Source organism: Perissodus microlepis, chromosome 5, assembly GCF_051167445.1.
Source record: "Perissodus microlepis isolate ML-2025 ecotype Zambia chromosome 5, ASM5116744v1, whole genome shotgun sequence".
NCBI classification, from domain to species: Eukaryota; Metazoa; Chordata; class Actinopteri; order Cichliformes; family Cichlidae; genus Perissodus; species Perissodus microlepis.
Window position 1 is genome coordinate 27,358,445 of NC_140465.1, and position 14,791 is coordinate 27,373,235.

Below are 14,791 nucleotides of genomic sequence, written 5' to 3' on the forward strand. Positions count from 1 at the left end.
ACATTCCTCTTGTGAATTTGACCCTGTCACACATTCAGCTGCTCACCGATTGGACTGTTAGATACACTCCTCCCATCCACTGGTATGAATGGCAGCTTGTGTTTTCTGTGTTCAGACACTCTCCACTCTGTCAGCCTGAACAGTTATTTTTCACAAAACCCAGGAATGTTTGGTGTCACATTGTCCAGCTGGTTTTCAGCCCAACAAACAGCAGACTGTGAGGATTTTTTTTCCGCTCTGCTCTCAGTCACAAGATGCTCCACCAACAGTCATCTGAGGCTGAGTAATGTGCTGCTTCACTGATGAGGGCTGAAAGAGGCTGATGGGTTTGTTATAGAATAGGAAAAAAAAGTATGATTAAATGTAGGGCTGTTCGATATAACGATATATATCGGATGACGATTTAAAAACGTCTATCGTTTCATTTTACGCTATCGTTTGTTTCGTGGTGTCGCAAAATAAACTTTACGGCAATATTTTTTTTCATCGTTTTGATGGTCACTGTAGTGGCTATATTAATTTCTTAAAGTTCTCTCTTTCTCTTATATTTAATATAACCACACTACGGACGGACAAGCTCCTGTTTTTATGGGTTGTCGTTAGCAACAACGATGGTAAAACCATCGCATGTCCGCTTGTTTATTTTCCACATAAACCTTTCACAATAAAGCTCAAGATCCTGTTGAGACTTTTCGAAATAAACGGAATCACGTGAAAAAGTATGCAGAGTATTGACGGATGAGAAGCAAAAAAGAATCGTCAGGTGCTAAAAAATAAACCTTAGACTCAAACGTTAGAACAGGCTTTTCCCCGCAGCACGCCGTGTAATAAATACTCACCTATGTCTAAAAATGTGTAGTTTCATGCATCGGTTAAAACACTCGACTCCAGCTACATGACGCCCAGCTGGAAACACTTCACCTACCCGAGATTCACAGAATTTACGGAAAATATAAAATTTTTTGTGACTTACAGTGTTATCGGGACGATAGATGTTTTATATCGGGATATGAGATTTTGGTCATATCGCACAGCCCTAATTAAATGCTTGGACCCCAGAATTTGCTTTTTGCTTTTATTGTGTTGAAATATTGCAAAACTGTTGCCCAGTTTTGGAGATATCTGCTGTAGAGATGTCTGCCTTTCTCTATAATATACTCAGGATCAGATGGCACTTTATTTGCAGAAAGGGAAAAAAACATGTTCACAGTTCATATAGGAACTCATTTCTTTCTATCAGACTACACCCACCAAATGTAATGCTGTAAAGAACAACGCCTCCATTTACTCGGGAAGAGAGACTCGTGACAGAATACCATAAATGCTTCAAGACACTAAACTGTGCCCCTCAGCTGCCTCTCGAACATGTTTCTCACCCCGTGGATGGACTCCAGCTCTGTCATCTTGAGCTGTAGCTGGCGACTAAAGTCCTTGTTTTGCTCTGAGCTCAGTGTAGTGGTCCCAGCTCTCCACCTACTCCAGGTTGTGGTGAAAGTGGCCCCTCCAGCTCCAGCTCCGGGAGGCTCTCTAGCATACTACCGTCGCCAATTTGGAGTATGTCTGACAGTGGGATAAGGCACAACAAAAACAACCTGAGCAACCTGCAGAGAACCATTAGACAGGAGGGAACTTTTTTGCTTTGGTGTGAATTACAGAGAAGAAAGTAGGTCATTTTGATTTCGGGATGAAGCTGTTAAGCTGTTTTTAAACATGAACTCGAGTACTGAGTTGCCAAACAACAAGTTTTCCTCTGACTTGTTGTTTCCAAATTTTCCCCACAGCTGATAACATCACTGTTAGGTCCAGTCCATAAGTAAACAAGCTGGCTGCTAACAAAACTGTTCCATGAATACCACTAAAAAAACAATCTAAGTGAAGTCAAAGGAGCTTGCAAAGAAAAGCGTCTGGACTTCTTTAAGTTACTTGAAGACGTTTCACCTCTCATCCGAGAAGCTTCTTCAGTTCTAAGGTCAAATGGTGGAGAGTCCCAGATATAAACCTAGTGGGAGTATCCCCCCACAGAGGGACAAAAGGACCCCCTGATGATCCTCTAATCGCCTGAGCCAAGGTGTGAAACTGGGTGTGGGTCCCAATCAGCCAGAGTTTCGGGTGTGTTCATTGTGAAACCTGGCCCCACCTTATCATGCGAATTCCTGAGGTCAGATGGCCCAGGATGTGAGTGGGCATTAAGGCGTCTGGGAAGGGATCTCAAAACTGGATTATAGATGGCAGAGAGTTGGTGTCGTAAACCCCCGCCTCTGTTCAAAGATGGTCGCTCACAGTGGACATAGATGGCGTCTTTCACTCCTCTTTCAAACCATCTGTCCTCTCTGTCCAAAATGTGAACATTGGCATCCTCGAAAGAGTGTCCTTTATTCTTAAGATGCAGATGGACTGCTGAGTCTTGTCCTGTGGAGGTGGCTCTTCTGTGTTGTGCCATGCGCTTGTGAAGTGGCTGTTTGGTCTCTCCAATGTAGAGGTCTGGGCATTCCTCGCTGCACTGTACAGCATACACCACATTGTTAAGTCTGTGTTTTGGCGTTTTGTCTTTCGGGTGAACCAGTTTTTGTCTGAGCGTGTTGCTGGGTCTGAAATGCACCGGGATGTCATGCTTGGAGAAAACTCTCCTAAGTTTTTCTGATACACCGGCTACATAGGGGATGACAATGTTGTTGCGTCTGTCCTTCTTATCCTCCCTCGCTGGTGTCTGGTCTTAGAAGAGGTTTACAAGTTTGTGGACAAGGCTCAGCGGGCCCAACACTCTAAAGGAAAAGAAAGACAACGCAGGAAATTTCACACCTTGCTTTCAAAAACACACACTCCTCATCCTGAACCTACACAACCCAGAGATGAAAACACACCTGAAGTCAGTCAGGAGAAATGGGTTAAGAACTTTTCAGACAGGATTCTCACTGAACCTGAAAAGAGAGTATTAGCCAAAGGACTCAATTTTGCCATTTCTCCACAACAGTTGCCCATAGTGGACCTCATCACAGCCACAGAATCTGCCATACGGATTAATAAATTATCACAGACAGAAGCAGAGCAAATCAGGATGAAAGTCTCAGCCATGCTCTCCAGTGCCAAAGTCCCTCCATCCAACCTCACAATACAGGAAAAGAAGGCCGTCGCTTCCCTGAGCAAAGACCACAACATCACTGTTTTACCAGCTGATAAGGGAAGATGCACCATGGTCCTAAACACTACAGATTACCATACAAAGATCACTTCTCTCCTCAGTGACAACAATACCTACGAAGCCTTAAAGCGAGACCCCACAAGCAGCTACAAAAAGAAAGTTATAGCGTGCCTTCAAGACTTTGAAAAGGACAAAATTATTGACCGCCTTACATATCACCGCCTTTACCCAGGGGATGCCATACCCTGCATCTACGGACTTCCTAAAATCCACAAGGAAGCTGTCCCACTCAGAGCCATAGTCAGTAGCATAAACTCAGCCACTTATAACATTGCTAAACACCTTGCTACCATCCTTGCTCCTCTTGTGGGGAACACCCCACACCACATCAAGAACTCCACCGACTTCACTGACAAGGTCCAGAAACTTACCCTGGATCCAGATGAAACCATGGTGTCCTTTGATGTAGTCTCTCTCTTCACCTGCATACCCACCACGGAGGCCGTGGAGACTGTCAGAAAACGACTACAAGAAGACAGCTCCTTGGAGGACAGGACCAACTTCACACCCGATCAGATTTGCACACTGTTAGACCTCTGCCTCACCACTACATATTTCAAATACAACGAAGGCTTTTACAGACAAAAACATGGCTGTGCCATGGGCTCCCCCGTGTCACCTATTGTAGCCAACCTTTACATGGAGGAAGTGGAAAGGAAGGCTCTTGGCTCTTTCAAAGGAAGAGTACCCAGCCACTGGTACAGATATGTGGACGACACCTGGGTCAAAATCAAGACACAAGAAGTGGAATCCTTCACTGCGCACATTAACGCTGTGGATAAAAACATCAAGTTCACCAGGGAAGACACAAAGGACAACTGTTTGCCTTTCCTGGACTGCGCTGTGCACATTGAAGAGAACGGCAAACTCAACATCGAAGTTTACCGGAAGCCCACACACACGGACCAGTACCTCCTCTTTGACTCCCATCACCCTTTGGAACACAAACTTGGAGTAATTAGGACCCTACACCACCGGGCAGAACATGTTCCCTCTAAGCCTGAAGGAAAAAAGAAGGAACACACACATGTAAAGGAAGCACTCAAAACGTGCGGCTATCCTAAATGGGCGTTCTTAAAGTCAGCAAAGAGGCACAGAAAAGAAGACCAGACACCAGCGAGGGAGGATAAGAAGGACAGACGCAACAACATTGTCATCCCCTATGTAGCCGGTGTATCAGAAAAACTTAGGAGAGTTTTCTCCAAGCATGACATCCCGGTGCATTTCAGACCCAGCAACACGCTCAGACAAAAACTGGTTCACCCGAAAGACAAAACGCCAAAACACAGACTTAACAATGTGGTGTATGCTGTACAGTGCAGCGAGGAATGCCCAGACCTCTACATTGGAGAGACCAAACAGCCACTTCACAAGCGCATGGCACAACACAGAAGAGCCACCTCCACAGGACAAGACTCAGCAGTCCATCTGCATCTTAAGAATAAAGGACACTCTTTCGAGGATGCCAATGTTCACATTTTGGACAGAGAGGACAGATGGTTTGAAAGAGGAGTGAAAGAAGCCATCTATGTCCACTGTGAGCGACCATCTTTGAACAGAGGCGGGGGTTTACGACACCAACTCTCTGCCATCTATATTCCAGTTTTGAGATCCCTTCCCAGACGCCTTAACGCCCACTCACATCCTGGGCCATCTGACCTCAGGAATTCGCATGATAAGGTGGGGCCAGGTTTCACAATGAACACACCCGAAACTCTGGCTGATTGGGACCCACACCCAGTTTCACACCTTGGCTCAGGCGATTAGAGGATCATCAGGGGGTCCTTTTGTCCCTCTGTGGGGGGATACTCCCACTAGGTTTATATCTGGGACTCTCCACCATTTGACCTTAGAACTGAAGAAGCTTCTCGGATGAGAGGTGAAACGTCTTCAAGTAACTTAAAGAAGTCCAGACGCTTTTCTTTGCAAGCTCCTTTGACTACGATGACCTGGATGACTGAGAACCTTCACAGACAATCTAAGTGAAGGCAAACATCCCTGTGAGGGGGCTGAAATCTCTTAAAACAAAGGGTTGGTTTCACATCTATGGGCTTTATATTCCCATCAGACGCCTGATGTCAGCAGGGTTCGACTGAAGTGCCCGTTTAGTCCACATTGACTCCAGCCTCAAAGTTAACATCAGACATTTTGCTGGACAAAAATAGTTTAACAGTAAGTTCCACGAGGAATAAACGGAAAGAAAAATGTATTGTTTTTATTGACTGAGTGATTGATTTTTATTTCCCAGCCCACAGCAGCTCTATATGCCCACAACCACGCTGGAAAGCGCACGTCTGAAACTAAAGGCCTTAATGCAACGCTTGGGATTTATACATGCTGCCTGTGGAAATTATACTTGTTATGTACTTCAATTTGAGACACTTTGCTTTGGAGAGACATGTTAGAGACTCTTTTTACACACTCTTAACTCATCTGCATTATTAAGATCCATTTGCTGGAGTCTCAACTTCTTAAGATTATTTTAAGATTTTTATCTCCATTCCCCTTGTAGATAAATTAGGTAAAGTTTTATAAACTTTTGAATTAACAGACTGTCTGTGTTGCAACTCTGACCTACAGTATGGTCATGAGATCTTGGAAATGAACTAAAGAATAAGACTGATTACAAGCGACTGAAATGAGCTTCTCCTAGAAGGTAGCTGGGCTGGCCTTAAAGAGAGACGTTGGAATAGGGCTGCTGCTCCTCCGTGTTGCAAGGAGCCAGTCAAGGTGGTTCTGGCATCTGGTTAGAATACCTCTAGAGCCTCTCTCTTTTGAAGATTTTCAGGTACCCATAACTGACCCATAACCTGCTGGAAATACCTCAGGATCTTATAAGGAACAGGAAGAAGTTGTAGGGGAGAAGGATGACTGGAACATCCTCCTCAGCATGCTGCCACCACAAATCAACTTTGGATAAGTGGAAGATATTGATTAGACAGATGGAAGTTACACAATTGAATAGAGAGGCGACTGTGTTGTTGTCTGTACTCTGATGTGGTATTTAAATCAATATTTATGTTTAAATGCAACTCTTTTCTGTGTCTTCTAATTGAAATTTGTCGCTTGCAAGGTGCTTTTGAACTCCATAGTCACTGGGGAATAACTACATCCTCGGGATGTGTGGAGTTTTTTTTTCTATTTGGGTTTGCATTGCCAATAAGAACAGTACTGTGACATCCTGGAGATATGAAAAAGTTCCTATGATGTAAAAGGTTACTGACCCAAGTTGTAAAAATCTGCAGTGCTGCTCAGTTTCCCTGCAAGAAGTGTTACCATTAATTTTAATATCCTCTTTTTCTTATAAAGGAAGCTGCATTTGCATTATTGTGATGCAAAAACCCCCTGCACAAGATGCTTTGATAAGACTGGTGTGAGTCTCAACTGTTGTCTGGTCTGCTGGCTCTTCAGTCGTGCATGTTATGGGAAATTGAAACTGGCCCCTATTTTAAAAGAGACAGAACTGGAAACTAGGGTTGTGTCGATGGAGGATGATCTAAAGGTCAGATGATCGTCAGAGGGGATTCAAGGGGATTTCTTTCCAACTCATCTTCTTGTCAGCGTATTAATTTAATGTCATCATTATAATTAGATTGATAATAAATCTAATCAGCCACGCTAGTTTCATGTTAGCATGCTGGCATGTAACCAACATGGTTATGTGCAAGTTAATGCTCGCAACTCTTCACACTTTGAAATGAATGTATGTGTATCTGGAGCGAATATACTCATTTCTCATCATAGAGTAAGGCAAAACTTTAACTTGTGTTTAAAACTTAGTGGCCTCTTTTCATTCTTTTTCACAGGGCTTTGTGTTTGCTGGTGAAAAGAATCAGCTGTGGAGGAAACCAGCGAAGGACAAACAGGTAGGACACATTAACCCTCTCGAGGCAGGCGTTGCAGATTTGCAACAGTTAAAAACTAACAACCTGATTACCCCACATACATATTTTATGAGTTGGGTTTTTTTTTTACTCAGAAGTACCACTGCAGGACTTGGTTGTGCATTAGCAACAAAAAGTTTAACTTGAGCCTGAGAGGGTTGAAAGGAGACTGTGAGGGAGTCAAAAAGAGCCAAACAAATATGATGGCCTGGTATCTTTTTAGCTGTTTAACTGAATCTGGGTGGAGCACATAAGTTGATATTTCAGGGAAATGGTTGAGAATTCGACACACATTTCAGGATGGGCATGCATACTCTTTTGTAATGGTTGTTACAAAGAAGTGTTTTGTTAGCCATTTGAAAATCCATGATAACAAGTCATTTTTTAAGCATCAATTAGATTTGCACTTTTTGAATGATATTAGAGTCTCATCATTGTTGGCTGCATAGAAATCCCGAGCTTAGGAGTAATATTTTTACATTATTTTCAGACACTGGTGCTTATATTTTTCCACAATAGCTCCATCATGTCTGGTGTTTTTTAAATTCTTGTTTACATGTTTTTTTTTGTCTAAACTGAGACCAAGTTGGACATTTAAATTCCCCATTGTTCAAAAACATGCACATAAAAAAAAAAGAGAGTATGTTTCCCTAAACTGAAAAATTGTGGCCATTTAGAAAATTCAATGCCTTAAGTTAAAGATTCAAAAGTGAGAAGCATAAAAACTTTGCTGCACTGCCATCTGCGGTCATTAGCTGTGGTATCCAATGATTATGGTATGTAGTCTTTGTCAACATACTTGAAGTAGGAAGTAAACACTCAAAGATCTTGTAAACACTCTTACACGCTCAGCAGTGTTGTATTGTGTGTTTGTGTGTGCGTGTGTGAAGGGTAAAGGTTAGTCATGATGTACTTTTGACTTTTGGAATACCCGAATGGAAAACATTTTTAAAAGGAACACTGTGATGTCAAAATGAAAACATGACACTTCACTTGAAAGGCAACATCTTTCTATTTCTGAGAATTTGACCATTTTCCATGTGGGGAAAATAAAAACTAACCTTAACCCTAGACCAATCACCAATGACCTGGCAGGTGTTAAAATGTTAACCGTGCAGTGTTAAACTCATCCAGTGATTATCTCACTTATTAGCAATGGCACTGGAGTTAATAAAAATATCTGTTGGACTACAGAGAAGATCTCCCAGCCCAAATAGAAACGGAGAATAACTGGCAGCATTGAGAAGCTGTAATACTAGTGTCAATGAATTTTAGTGAAGAAGAGACATCATGTGTTGGCTCTGCTGCCTTAAGAGGTCTACTCAGCTGGCTATTAGCCGCAATCAGTGGTGATGATGACTAAGAGCTGAGTGCAGGCTCTTATGGGGTTTTGCTGTGTTTCTGTGTTAATATGCAGTCAGCTGTGCGAGTCATGGCCTGAAAATGAGACTGATGGCAGGTTGGGAAACAAAGTAGGAAGGAAAGAAAGTGATTGCGGTGCTAACATTTCCCTCTTGATAAGCAACAGATACACAGTGACTTGTAGCTGTAGCTGTTTATCCAGAACAGGAAGCTGCTGTCTTCGCGGAGTGTTCTAATTGCGGTGGGTTTGTAGGCTTTTGGCCTCTCGATATGTTTTAAAAGAGTGTGTATGTGTTGAGACTGACACAGAACTGATCTCTGTAGTTTGAAACCATCGAGATTAGGTGCTTCACACAGCTGTTTGTGAATGACTTGCGCAGTAAAGGCTAGTACTTCATGTATACATGTGAAGCAGCCCAGTGAGTCAGACAGGCTTTCACTGACATATTCATTTATTCATGTGTTTATTCATTCAGGTGCTGCATGTTCTCATTCAACCTGCTTCAACTTTTCTGCTGACAAAGATTTCTCCATTTTTAAACATTTGCATTTTCTGTTGGCTGAATTTTATTTTTCAGAAAGATGCAAAGAAACTGAATTACATTTACAGTAGACCCAGCTGTTAAAAGAAGAAAGAAATATTTCAAGATCCACTAAGGTTTTGTTTGTTTGTTTTTTAACGTTTCATCTACTGAAGCATAGGCATATTTTAATGAATATAACACGGAAAGACATACACTGTATTTCCAAAGGGATTCACTCACCTATCCATGTCATTGAATTCAGGTCTTCCAGTCACTTCCACGTCCACAGGTGTATAAAAATCAAGCACCTAGGCATGCAGACCGCTTCTACAAACATTTGTGAAAGAACGGGTTGTTCTCAGGAATTCCAGCGTGATACAGTGATAGGATTCCAAATAAGTGACGAGTCCAGTTGTGAAATATTCCAAATTCAACTGTTCGTGGTATTATAACAAAGTGGAAGTTATTAGGAATGATAGAAACTCAGCTACAAAGTGGTAGCCAATATAAAATCGCAGAGCAGGGTCAGCGGATGCTGACGAGCATAGTGCACAGAGGTCAGCAACTTTCTGTAGATCCCTACAGACCTCCAAACTTCATGGCCAAGCAGCTGTATCCAAGCCTTACATCACCAAGCACAATCCAAAGCTTTGGTTGCAGTGGTGCTTTAGACCACTGCATCTGTCTGAGCTAATTGGAGGGTCTTCACTGCATCCTTTTACTAAGTTCCAGTGAATGGAGCTCTTAATACTTCAGCATACCAAGGCATTTTGGATAGTTTCATGCTCCTAACTTTGAAGGATGTTTGAGGATGGCCCCTTCGTGTTCCAACGTGACTGTGCACCAGTCCACAAAGCAAGGGCCATAAAGACATGGATGAGTGAGTTTGCTGTGAAAGAAATTGACTGGCCTGCACAGAGTCCCGACTTCAACCCGACAAAACACCTTTGGGATGAATTAGAGCGGAGACTAGAGAGGACATCTTGACCAGTATCAGTGTCTGACCTCACAAATGCGATTCTGGAAGCCCATAGACATGTACTCGTAAAACTTGTGAAAACTTTTCCCTGGAGAGTTGATGCTGTTATAGCTGCAAATGGTGGGTTGACATCATTTAAACCCTATGGATTAAAAATGGGATGTCACTCAAGTTCATATGCATGTGAAGGCAGGCGAGCGAGTACTTTTGGCCTTATAGTGTGTATCTCTGTCAGTCATAGCATATCCAAATGTTGGCTTTAGTAGAGTCAGATTTATTACCAAGTCTCTACAAAACTTGTATTAAATCACAAGTATATAGTGCATATGCAGTAATTTATTGCTCACTTAACACAATAACTGCATCTCAAACTAATATAAACTGGTACTATTTAAAACAGGAAATGTGCTTTATTAGCAAGGCTCCTTCCGATTGCCAAACACATCAATCTTAATAATTTAGTCTGTTATAAAATATTACATTTTGGCACCAAATCACAACAAAAGTCACCTCAAGGCACTTTGTTTTGTACTGTAAAGACCTTACAATAATAAAGAGAGAACCCAAGCAATCAAACGACTCCCTATAAGCAAGCACTGGCGACAGTGGGAAGAAAAAAACTCCCTTTGAACAGGAAGAAACCTCTGGCAGAACCAGGCTCAGGGAGGGCCGACACTCTGCCAAGACAGGTCGAGGGTGAGAAAGACATTTGCTGTTAAAGGCAAACTCAAAATAAGCCCTAGATAAGGTTTTTTTTTCCCAATACGGAGAGCGCATCTGATTTCAGAGGTTTTTGGTAATTGTTGCTTTGGAAAATCCTAAAAACACATATAAAAGAAAGATGTATTGGGGTTCAATTAAATTTGCATTTGGTTGTCCAAAGAAAGATCTACAAAACTGCTGACCAGAGTGAGCTCAGCTTTTTAGAGAGGGGATAAAGTGCACAGTTGTGAAGGAAAGGGTTGCACTGGAGAACGAGACCACCAATATTAGTTTTATCTTTAATATCTTGTTTTTGTAATTGTAATTGGAAAAATAACTGACACGAGGAGTTGAATTTTAAGTGGAGTGTTAATGGCAGTTTTCTCATATCCAAGCGTGTTAAATGATGCGGTTCGACATGTGTGATGTCTCTCGTCAGGATGTTTGTTGTCGTATTTTTAGCTGCTTCTTCTTCTTCATTTACCTCTTGAGGAAAATGCTGCCATGTCCCACTCGGTGCGACCTGCTTATCAACGTGCTGCAGACAACAGCTGTTATCTAACATGTTGGAGACGCACTCCATGTCTCATTGGCATGCCTTGGCTTTCACTCTCACACATCAACATAGACTCATGCACTGCTGTAAATTCCTTTTGTGATGTTCTTTAAGAAGGAGAAACATGTTTTTTTTTAGGGGTGGTGGGGGGGGGGGTCATCTTTATTGAACATTAATATCAACAGTGAAAGAGAAAGAGAATCTATATCCACTGCATAGCTTATACAGATCAATTATTCAGGCTGGTTTTTTCTTGGATACAAATCTTTCAAAAATGGTCCCCAAACTCTCAGTCTTTGAGAATATATGTAATTCTTTGTAGCGGAAAGTTTGTCTTATCCAGTGTGGAACATTTGGCCTGTGAGATTTTGCCCTCAAAACAATACAATTAGCATTTAAGAGATGGAGATTCATCAGCAGTTTGTTTATTTGTTTTTAATTTAATTCTGTCCCTCTGGCTGCCAAAAAAAAGCTCTGGTTCAAGACTCATTTCTTTTCCGTATATTTTTATTATATTGGTTTAACTTGGCCCAAATCACAGATGTTCTGATTAAGCAGTTATAGCGTATTCACAGTCCAAGTGTGAATCACAGCACAGACTGATTTCCACTTTATTTTCTCTTTCTAATTGTTATTTAAAGTTTTTTATGCACCTTTTTTCCTCTTCTTGTGAAACCTCATCAGTCACGGACCACGCAACTCCACATTTATCTGGGAATTCTCCACATTCCGCTCTCGCACTTTTGTTCGATGTTTGTGGTAACTTTAACGTATCTGCGCTGAACTGACTGCTAACATTTACTGAAATTACCAAGGCTTCCAAATCTCTTAAGGTTTTTAATGCTTTCTTACATAAAAGGATGCTGTGGTTCCAGTAGGGACTCCATGAAATATTCATGTTCCTAATGTAAGGATGTGTGTAACATTTCCCAGAATCTGTAAAACATACCTCTTTCAAAAAGGAGAAACTGTAAACAGTCACACCATCACACTGGTTATCTCTGTGGTTTTACTTGCGGACTAAAGGTTAAACGATGCACAATGTCCTGGGAAGGGTTATTATGGGTCAGAATCTGGCAACCTCATGGTTTGATTACATTTAGATTCTTTTGAATCACATTGATCCAGATTTGATTTAATGATGATGATTTTGGCTCCACTGGGGTCTCAGCCTCGGGATTTTGCTCACCTAATTTAATCAACGAGTGGCACAAAATATTGTACATATTGCTCTGAATTACCAGAGAAATAAACTGGAATTGCACCCACACTGTATTTTCACACTTTTGTAGCTTGTTAATATATTACAATATGTGTTAATAGGATTATATACATTTCAATTGGCCTAATTTTGATTATATTTTAGCTTGTTTTGAAAAAAAACATTCAAATGTGAAAATGAATTGGTTTAACAGAGTACTATCAGTACTTTATCCTGTGATTGTCAGAGTCAGAACAGCTGTGTGGCGTGACTTGAGGAGAGAGATGGGTATTTAAACACTTTGATTTGATGTAATTTGTTAGTATTTTGGTTTTTAAACATACCTCTGTGACGTTGTGGCGAGCTGTGCAGGAGGTAAAAATGTGTGGGCTGTTAAGTGTTTTTTGTTTGTTTGTTTTTGTTTTGTTTTGTTGAATAGTTCTTGACTTGGTGTTTTACTGTTGCAAGTCTATCACAAGGCTAACACGGAGAGACAGATAATCATTCAACCTTGCAATCACACTTGCAGCCAATTTAGAAATACCAGTTAGCCCATTATGTTTGTCTGTGGAGTCTGGAGAGAACCCACACAGGCACAGGGAGAGCATCCAAACATCCCAGCTGGTGAATGTGAACCGGTTGCAGCTTGCTATAAAGTGACCACTGCACCAATTTATTGTTTTCACAGTTTTTTAGCTCTCTCTAATAAGAAATGTACATATAGATTAATACAATCAATAAATGGCTTTGCAATGCTATTATAAACAAATATGTGTCAATAACATGCATATAAGTAGCTCTTTGTAAATTCACGCTTTCTAAGGCCTTATAATGGCCTTATATACCCATTACCTATTTAGGACCAAACCCATAACAAAAAATCATGCTTAAAAATGATGTTTAACAGATGGATCAGATGATGATCGGCCTCTGAAACAGAGCACTCAGGCAGCAAACACATGCTTTAATTCAGCCATCACGCGGGCTTCAGATGACATTAATATTCATAGAATAAAAGCGTGGTGTGTGTGTGTGTATGTGTGTGCCTGATGGGATAGTACCTTTCTCATTACTGGCGGTGCTGTGGTAAGATGCCTGGCTACTTTAGCTACCAGACAAAAGCAGTTTCAACCTAATCCTCATTCAGTGATTTCATTTCCTCTTTAAGCACTAAATGGAAAAACAAAGATGAGAGAAAGGAAAATAAAACCAGGATTTTCTGTAAGAACTGCTCTCTCACCATCCCGCCAGTTCAGTCAAGCGGTGTTTGATCAAAGCCTTAGAGGACTTTTGGTTCGGGCCTACAGCTGTTAGCATGCAGCCCAGAGAGGGTCAGCTGTCTGTGACCCCAGCTGCAGGTACTGTCATCTGTATCGAGCCGCCCTGTGGAGCTTGTTAGCTGTCTGAGCTAATTGGAGGGTCTTCACTGCACAGATGCTGACGCACTTCAAAGGAGTTCCCCTTCAAAGAGCAGACAGGTCAGAGAGGGAATAGAAGGAGGATATGAATAAATGCATGATTTCATTTCTCGTTTCAGAGTGGAGAACCTGGAGTTTCTTTGTATAAATAATTTTCTGTTGGCTTTGGTAAATTTGTCAACATTTCCAATCTGCATTGTGTTTGCATCAACAAGCTTGTGCAGCCATAATCTTTTGCTGTGGCAGCCTCTATATTTTCTGGAAAGACTTCCCAACAGGTTAGTGAATGGGTTCTTTCATCAGGCCTGGCTCTTCATCTTGGGAAAACATCACGAGACCCAAAAGAGAATATAACCCCCACTCAAGACAATGCTTGTAACTCTACCAGATGTAACAGAGCATGTTTCAAAAATTGTCTCTGCTCCATGTCATTCCAAATACTGCTTTTTTTTTTCTTTTTTTTTTAAATGAAAGCTTCATCAAGCTAGTAGAATGTTAAACACAGGAATGGCGAAGAAAATCTGTTTGGGGATGAATTTGGTTTCCAAAATGAAAGAAACTGTGCAGGCTAAACACTCAGCTTCTGAAATGTTTGCGGTGTGAGTTGAAGCCTTGGAACAAAACTGTATGAGACGCCACATCAAATGGAAGCACTCGAAGGGTTTGGATGGGGCTGAGGAAGGCCAGTGTCATCTTTATTTTTACTTATCTAGGTATCTGGAAAAGCTTCCCAAAACAACAGAATAATCTTTGTCTAACGCATGAAATGTAATTTTATATCATATTTAAAACAGTTTCACATATCTCTTTCTGATGTTTGAAATAATCAAACACTTCACTGAGTAAACAGGTTTCACTCAGAGTTCAGTTTCTTTGAAGCAAAGTTTGAGAATCATTTACCTGATGCACAAGGCTACAGGCCGCAACCCCAACCAGAAAAAGGCACTAGGGGTACTCAACTAAAGC

General features: G+C 41.4%; 1 protein-coding gene across 3 annotated transcripts in view; it reads left to right on the forward strand.

The window, feature by feature from the left end:
• Positions 1-14,791, forward strand: part of LOC146387482 (plasma membrane calcium-transporting ATPase 1-like) — a 129,567-nt gene that overhangs the window by 23,217 nt on the left and 91,559 nt on the right. For all 3 annotated transcript variants that reach the window (XM_084929120.1, XM_084929122.1, XM_084929121.1), the window contains exon 2: positions 7,006-7,065. The gene's annotated coding sequence lies outside the window, so the exon portion shown is untranslated. The remainder of the gene's footprint in view (positions 1-7,005; positions 7,066-14,791) is intronic.